Source organism: Mandrillus leucophaeus, unplaced genomic scaffold (assembly GCF_000951045.1).
Source record: "Mandrillus leucophaeus isolate KB7577 unplaced genomic scaffold, Mleu.le_1.0 Scaffold274, whole genome shotgun sequence".
In the NCBI taxonomy this organism is placed as follows: domain Eukaryota; kingdom Metazoa; phylum Chordata; class Mammalia; order Primates; family Cercopithecidae; genus Mandrillus; species Mandrillus leucophaeus.
Window position 1 is genome coordinate 243,120 of NW_012102854.1, and position 8,763 is coordinate 251,882.

Here is an 8,763-nt window from a genome sequence, read left to right on the forward strand (position 1 = left end):
TTTCCTGACAGGCGGGCCATCTCTCCAGCTTCTGGGAGGACAGTTTAAATTATGGAGGAGGGGGCAGGTGCAGGGCAGCAGGGCCGAGCGGAGTAGCCGGGAGTTGGGGAAGCAGGGATTTATTTTTCTTTGTAGCTCAGATTCCTAAGCCTGTGACTTTGAGAATCGGTGTCTGCCTTGCAACATTTCAATCTGAGGCTCCCGGGGAGAGGACAGAGTTGCAGCCTGATGGAAGCGTGCTGGGGAGAGGGGTGGGTGTAGGGAACATGGAAAATGTGTCAGGCGGTGTCTTTATTCCTGGCACCTTACTTTGCCTGCTGGAGTTTCCCAGTCTGTTCCAAGCGCACTCTCTCGACCCTGAAGGGACCTGAGGGGTGATGTTGGTCGCCAGTGTGTGGCTCCCCCGGACTGGATTGGAATTGGTCCCACAAACTTTTTTTTTTTTTGAAGGACTCTCGCTCTGTCACCCAGGCTGGAGTGCAGTGGCGCGATCTCGGCTCACTGCAACCTCCGCCTCTCGGGTTCAAGCGATTCTGCCGCCTCAGCCTTCCGAGTAGCTGGGATTACAGGCGCATGCCATCACGCCCGCCTAATTTTTGTATTCCATGGTGTATACGTACCACATTTTCTTTATCCAGTCCACTGCTGATGGGCATCACATATGCAACTATACTACTAGGCTACAGTAACCAAAATAGCGTAGTACTGGTACAAAAACAGACACATAGACCAACGGAACAGGTTAAAGAACCCAGAAATAAAGCCACACACCTACAACCATCTGATCTTTGACAAAGTCAACAAAAACGAGCAATGGGGAAAGGACTCCCTATTCAATAAATGATTCTGGGATAACTGGCTAGCCATGTGCAGAAGATTGAGTCTGGGCCCCCTACCTTTCATCGTATACAAAAATTAACTCAAAACGGATTAAAGATTTAAATATAAGGCATCAAACTATAAAAATCTAGAAAGACAACCTAGGAAATACTCTTCTCGACATCGGCCTTGGTAAGGAATTTTTGGCTAAGTTTCCAAAAAACCAATTGCAGCAAAAACAAAAATAGACAAGTGGTACCTAATTAAACTAAAAGCTGGGAGGCCGAGGTGGGCGGATCACAAGGTCAGGAGTTTGAGACCAGCCTAACCAACATGGTGAAACCCCGTCTCTACTAAAAATACAAAAATTAGCTGGGCATGGTAGCTCACACTTGTAATCCCGGCTATTCAGGAGGCTGAGGCAGGAGAATTGCCTGAACCTGGGAGGCAGAGGTTGCAGTGAGCTGAGATTACGCCAGTGCACTCCAGCGTGGGCAACAGAGTGAGACAGGAAAGGAAAGGAAAGGAAAGGGAAAGGAAAGGGAAAGGAAAGGGAAAGGAAAGGGAAAGGAAAGGGAAAGGAAAGGGTAAAGGAAAGGGAAAGGAAAGGAAAGGAAAGAGAGAAAAAAGGAAAAAAGAAAGAAACAGAAAGAGAGAGACAGGGAGAGAAAGAAAAGGGGAGGGAGGGAAAGAGGGAGGAAAGAAAATGGTCACAGTAACTTATAACACTTGGAGGAACTTTGCATTTATGTTAGTGGGGTAGTGGCAGTATATGGGGCAAGAACATTTTGTTGTAGATGAAGATGTTACATTTGATTGTGGAAGAAAGGTGTATGTTACTGATGAGATGTCAAAAGATAGATGATAGGAAGCATTTGTTCTGTTTTTCTGGTCACTCAGTATCTTTTGAACATTTAAAAAAATTTTTTGAGACAGGGGCTCACTCCGCTGCCCAGGTTTGAGTGCAGTGGTGCCGTCATAGCTCACTGCGGCCTCAGACTCCTGGGCTCAAGCAATCCTCCCACCTCATCCTCTCAAAATGTTGGGAACACAGGCGTGAGCCACCACTCCCTGTCCCTTTTGAACATTTTTGCCAGCTCTAGGAAATTTCTTCAGTTCCTTGGGCTCTTTTGAAGAAGGGCATGTGACTAAGTCATGTGTCTAAGTTTCACCAATGAAACTCATATCAAGATATTTCAAGATTGATCAACTTACGGTTTCACAAGGAATTCATTTTGTGGGCAAGGGTGGAGGCAGAGGTTCCAGCTTTCACAGGCAAGAGTAGTTGCTCATACATCATGTATCAGGTGCAGACGGCACATCAGTGGCAATTCCCATAGTTCTTGTGCCAGCAGGAGAGGCAGGCCACTTACTCACTATACCTGTCCCATGGCATAATTTTGGGCATAGTTCCTAGAAGCCTGTGACTCTGGATTTCTATCGCTCCCAATCATTCTGAGAGCTACCTACCTTTTCGGATTAATTACCAAAGACTGGGACTGTTGCTTGCAATTAGAAGCCTTGAATGTTAAAGTATTAAACAATAAAACAGGCCAGGCCTGGTAGCTCACGCCTGTAATCCCAGCGCTTCGCAAGGCTGGGGCAGGTGGATCGTTTCAGCCCAGGAGTTTGAAACCAGCCCAGGCAACATGGCAGAACCCGGTCTCTACAAAGAAATACAAAAATTAGCCAGGCATGGGGGCGTGCGCATATAATCCCAGCTGCTTCAGAAGCTGGGGAGGGAGGATCATCTGAGCCCGGGGAGGTCGAGCCTGCAGTACTGTGATTGCACCACTGCACTCCAGCCTGGGTGACAGAGCAAGACTGTCTCAAAACAAAACAAAACAAAAAAGCAAATAGTAAAAATCATACATTTCCTTCCTTTAACCCCCCAGCCCTCCAGCATGTGGTTTAGAGGTATTTCATTATTGGATAATGATATTCACTTGGGTGACTAGAAAGGCAGGCTATGAATACAACTGGTATCTTAATTGAATTTGGGGAGTTGTTTAATTAAAACTACATACAACTGGCAGGGTGCTGTGGCTCATGCCTATACCCAACACTTTGGGAAGTCGAAGTAGGCAGATCACTTGAGGCCTGGAGTTTGAGACCAGCCTGGTCAACATGGTGAAACTTTGTGTCTACTGAAAATACAAAAATTAGCTGTGTGTCATGGCCCATGCCAGTGGTCCCAGCTACTCAGGAGGCTGAGGCACAAGAATCGCTTGAACCTGGGAGGCAGAGGTTGCAGTGAGCCGAGATCATGCCACTGCACTCCAGCCTGGATGACAGAGTAAGACTCTGTCTCAAAAAACCCAAACTGGCCGGGTGCACTGGCTCACGCCTGTAATTCCAGCACTTTGGGAGTCTGAGGCAGGTGGATCACGAGGTCAGGAGTGCAAGACCAGCCTGGCCAAGATGGTGAATCCCCGCCTCTACTAAAAATACAAAATTAGCCAGGTGTGGTGGCACATGCCTGTAATCCCAGCTACTCAGGAGGCTGAGGCAAGAGAATCACTTGAACCCAGGAGGCAGAGGTTTCGGGGAGGCGGAGGTTGAGGTGAGCCGAGATCGCACCATTGCACTCCAGCCTGGGCAACAAGAGTAAAACTCTGTCTCAAAAACAAACAAACAAACAAACAAACAAAGGTTTGTGATAATCTGTGAAATATATTTTGAAATGAGTTGGAATTCTATACAGTACTATTCACACCCCAATACTCCTAATATTTCCTTTCCCAGATGATGACCTGGCACTCTTCCTAGGGCTTGATGTCTCCATACAGGTCCCCAATACAAGTATTTGTGATTCTGAGTCAATTCACTGTCTACATGGGTGACAATGCAATGCTCTTGTTGTAAAGTAGCAACACTTTATTTATCATTATTATTTTTAGACAGGGTGTCACCTCTGTCACCTGAACTGCAGTGCAATTGCATGATCACAGCTCACTGCAGCCTTCACCGCCTGGGTCCAAGTGACATTCCCACCTCAAACTCATAAGTAGCTGGGACCACAGACCCATTCAATAATAAATTACTGAATTTATTTTGTGGAGACAGGTCTCCCTAGGTTGCCCAGGCTGGTCTCAAACTCCTAGGTTCCAGTGATTCACCTGCCTCAGCCTCTCAAAGTGCTGGGATTACAGGCATGAGCCACTGCATCCAGCTCCTCTAGAGGAAAGCCACCATATCCAGCTAATTTTTGTATTTTTAGTAGAGACAGGGTTTCACCATGTTCGCCAGGCTGGTTTAGAACTCCTGACCTCCAGTGATCTGCCCGCTTCAGCCTCCCAAAGTGCTGTGATTATAGGTGTGAGGCACCGTGCCCAGCCAACTGCACAAAATTTTACTCCTTGGTATTTACTTTCTCTCAAGTCTTATGGGCAGCATTAATCATTTCATAGAAGATAAAAAAAATCTATGCAAGATCAGGCCATGCGCCTTGCTTTATTTTTTATTTTATTTATTTTGAGACGGAGTTTTGCTCCTGTTGCCCAGGCTGGAGTGCAATGGTGTGATCTTGGCTCACCGCATCCTCTGCCTCCTGGGTTCAAGCGATTCTCCTGCCTCAGCCTCCTGAGTAGCTGGGATTACAGGCATGCGCCACCATGCTGGGCTAATTTTGTATTTTTACTAGAGATGGGATTTCTCCATGTTGGTCAGGCTGGTCTCAAACTCCCGACCTCAAGTGATCTGCCTGCCTCGGCCACACCTTGCTTTATTAATTCCAGTGACCTTTACCTCTATTCTACTCAGACATCCGTGCTCATTATCATATTCCGGAGTAGTACATATTTTAGCAATCTTGTTCACTTCTACTTGAAAACATTTTTTCAGCTCAGATATCACCTTTTCCAGAAATGAGCTACTTTTCTTCTAGCTTTTCCTAGAACCATGTGCTGACCTTGACCATAGTACACACTTCATTCCATAGATCTTGTAAGGAAGTTGAATGAATACTCCTGAATTTCCAGCATCCATTACATTATGAAGTATGTACTGACATTTATAAGTACTTCAAAAATTAAAGAATGAACATATGAATGAATCAAACCAAGGCACAGATGAGTTGTATATCTGTTTGTGTAGATGAAAACAAAAGTTACTCATGGTCCTTGGACTTATATTTCTGTTCCCCAGCAGTTTTCAAGCATGTAACTGAGTACTTCCTATGTTCCTAGGAGCTGGAGATAGAGATGAGTCAGGTCCAAACTGCACCTTTGTAGAGAACATACTATATGTGCAATTGAACATGTACGTGGTTATGATACTGAAAACAATAAGAATGTAGGCCGGGCACAGTAGCTGATGCCTGTAATCCCAGCATTTTGGGAGGCCAAGGCTTGGAGATCACCTGAGTTCAGGAGTTTGAGACCAGCCTGCCCAACATGTTGAAACCCCATCTCTACTAAAAGTACAAAAAATTAGCTAAGCAGGGTGGTGGGCACCTGTAATCCCACCTACTCAGGAGGCTGAGGCAGGAGAATCGCTTCAACCAGGGAGGCGGAGGTTGCAGTGAGCCAAGATCATGCCTCACACCACTGCACTCCAGCCTGGGCGACAAGAGTGAAGCTCCGTCTTAAAAAAAAAAAGAAAAAAAAGAAGGCCGGGTGCGGTGGCTCATGCCTGTAACCCCTGCACTTTGAGAGGCCGAGGTGGGCGGATCACCTGAGGTTGGGAGTTCAAGACCAGCCTGACCAACATGGAGAAACCCCATCTCTACTCAAAATACAAAATTAGCTGGGTGTGGTGGTACATGCCTGTAATCCTAACTACTCAGGAGGCTGAGGCAGGAGAATTGCTTGAACCTGGGAGGCAGAGGTTGCAGTGAGCCAAGATTGTGCCATTGAACTCCAGCCTGGACAACAAGAGTGAAACTCCGTCTCAAAAAAAAAAAGAAAAAGAAAAAAAAAGAAAAAGCACTGGCCTTGGGAGTTTCCTTAGGTTAGCTCCTGTATTCTATTTGTAGCATGGCTTTATCAGGGAGTTGGGGTGCGGCACTAATTCCTAACTTTCTGGCACTATAAAATGTTTTGATTCATCTGGTATTTTCCCTGACCCAGATGTGGAATAAACCATGTATTTAAAGATCCTTGGTTTCTTTTATTGAAGAGTATTATTTACAAAGCACCAAAATCTTGGGCTGGGTAAGGTGGCTCAGGCCTCTAATCTCAACACTTTGGGAGGCTGAGGCAGGAGGATTCCTTGAGGCCAAGAGTTCAAGACCAGCTTGGGCAACACAGTGAGACGCCATCTCTATTTTTAAAAAGAAAACAAAAACAAAATCACCAAGATTGGGGTGACAGGTGTGCTCGTTGCTACTAGTGTGTCATTGCTTCTAGGCCCTCTTAGTGGGCAGAACTAGGAAATATATTGTATGTATACTAACACACTTACCTAATTATATATTTATTTAGCCTTACTGCAAGTTTTTTTTTGTTTTTTTTTTTTGGGGGATGGAGTCTCGCTCTGTCGCCCAGGCTGGAGTGCAGTGGCGCGATCTCGGCTTGCTGCAAGCTCTGCATCCTGGGTTCATGCCATTCTCCTGCCTCAGCCTCCCGAGTAGCTGGGACTACAGGTGCCCGCTACCATGCCCGGCTATTTTTTTGTATTTTTAGTAGAGACAGGGTTTCACTGTGTTAGCAAGGATGGTCTCAATCTCCTGACCTCGTGATCCGCCCGCCTCGGCCTCCCAAAGTGCTGGGATTACAGGCGTGAGCTACCGCGCCCGGTTTTTTTTTTTTTTTGAGACAGGGTCTCACTCTGTCACCCAGGCTGCAGTGCGGTGGCATAATCTCAGCTCAGTGCAACCTCCACCTCCCAGGTTCAAGTGATTCTCCTGCCTCAGCCTCCTGAGTAGTTGGGACGATAGGTACATGCCATCATGCCTGGCTAAGTTTTGTATTTTTAGTAGAGACAGGGTTTCACCATGTTGGCCAGGCTGGTCTGGAACTCCTGATCTCAGTGGATCTGCCCCCCTTGGCCTCCCAAAGTGCTGGAATTACAGGCATGAGCCTCTGTGCCTGGCCAAGCATTCTTAATGGGTGTGATATTGCCCCTAAGAGGGTGAACATTGGTTACTGAAGGTAAAATGAATTATAGTTGTTGTAATGGTTTGTGGCCTTCCACAGAATTTTTTTTTTTTTTTTTTTGAGATGGAGGCTCACTCTGTCACCCAGGCTGGAGTGTGGTGGCACAAGCTCGGCTCACTGCAACCTCTGCCTCCTGGTTTCAAGCGATTCACCTGCCTCAGCATTCCAAGTAGCTGGGATTACAGGTATGCACCACCACGTTTGGCTAATTTTTGCATTTTTAGTAGAGACAGAGTTTCACCATGTTGGCCAGCCTGGTCTAGAACTCCTGACCTCAAGTGATCCACCTGCCTTGGCCTCTGAAAGTGCTGGGATTGCAGGTGTGAGCCACCGTGCACCTGGCCTATTGCACAAAATTTTACTCCTTGGTATTTAATTTCTCTCAAGTCTTACGGACAGCATTAAACATTTTATGGAAGATGAAAAATCCATGCAAGATCAGGCCATGCACGGTGGCTCACACCTGTAATCCTAGCACTTTAGGAGGCCGAGGAAGGCAGATCACTGAAGGTCAGGAGTTCGAGACCAGCCTGGCCAACATAGTAAAACCCTGTGCCAACTAAAAATACAAAAAAATTACCCGGAAGCGGTGGCATGTGCCTGTAATCCCAGCTACATGGGAGGCTGAAGCAGGAGAACTGCTTGAACCCAGGAGGTGGAGGTTGTGGCAAGCCGATTGTGCCACTGCACTTCATCCTGGGCGACACAGCAAGCCTCCATCTTAAAAAAAAAAAAAAAAAAAAAAATTTATGCAAGATCAGTGCTACAAAATGATGGCAAATTGATGGCTATAATCAGAAAACTTTTTCTTGATTGAATGCTCTATCCCAAAGTTATATGAGAGGTGGTCTGTGTGTGTCTATTGGCTGCCTTGTGGATAGTATTTATGATTGATCCTCAGTGCTTTGGGAATTACGTAAACTAGTTTATATTATGAAAATAATTCAACCTAGCATTAATTGTGTTAAGGGCTGAAAATGAAAAACGTTGACTACATCTGAATGAATGAATATCTGGCTTACGGGTTTTTTGTTTTTGTTTGTTGACACGGAGTCTCACCCTGTTGCCCATGCTGGAGTGCAGTGACATGATCTCAGCTCACTGCAACTTCTGCCTCCTGGGTTCTAGCAAGTCTCCTGCCTCGGCCTCCTGAGTAGCAGGGACTATAGATGCACGCCGCCAGACCCAGCTAATTTTTTGTATTTTAGTAAAGACGGGGTTTCACCCTGTTGCCTAGGCTGGTCTCGAACTCCTGAGTTCAGGCAATTCACCTACCTCGGCCTCCCAAAGTGTTACGATTACAGGCGTGAGCCACCACGCCCGACCTAGCTTACAGTTTTACTGAAAACCCCATTTAACTCAAAACAGCTTGTTTCTTATGAATAACAGTTTTGTTTTGTTTTGTTTTACAAACAGGGCTATGAAACCATTAAGATTTGTGGATCACTGGAAAAAGAAACATCCTGATAAAGTCGAGAAGCAGAATATTTAAAAGGTTTAAAACAGAATTTTGAATTGTAACACTGTTAATTCCTTATTTAAGAAGGACAAGTGGCCAGGTGAGGTGGCTCACACCTTTAATCCCAGCACTTTGGGAGGCTGAGGTGGGTGGATCCCTTGAGCCCAGGAGTTGGAGACCAGCCTGGGCAATATGGTGAAACTTTGTTTCTACTAAAAACACAAAAACTAGCTGGGCATGGTGTGTGCACCTGTAATTCCAGGTACTCGGGAGGCTGAGGCAGAAGACTCACTTGAACCTGAGAGGCGGAGGTTGCAGTGAGCCGAGACTGCAGCACCACACTCCAGCCTGGATGATAGAGTGACATTCGGTCTCAGAAAAAAAAAA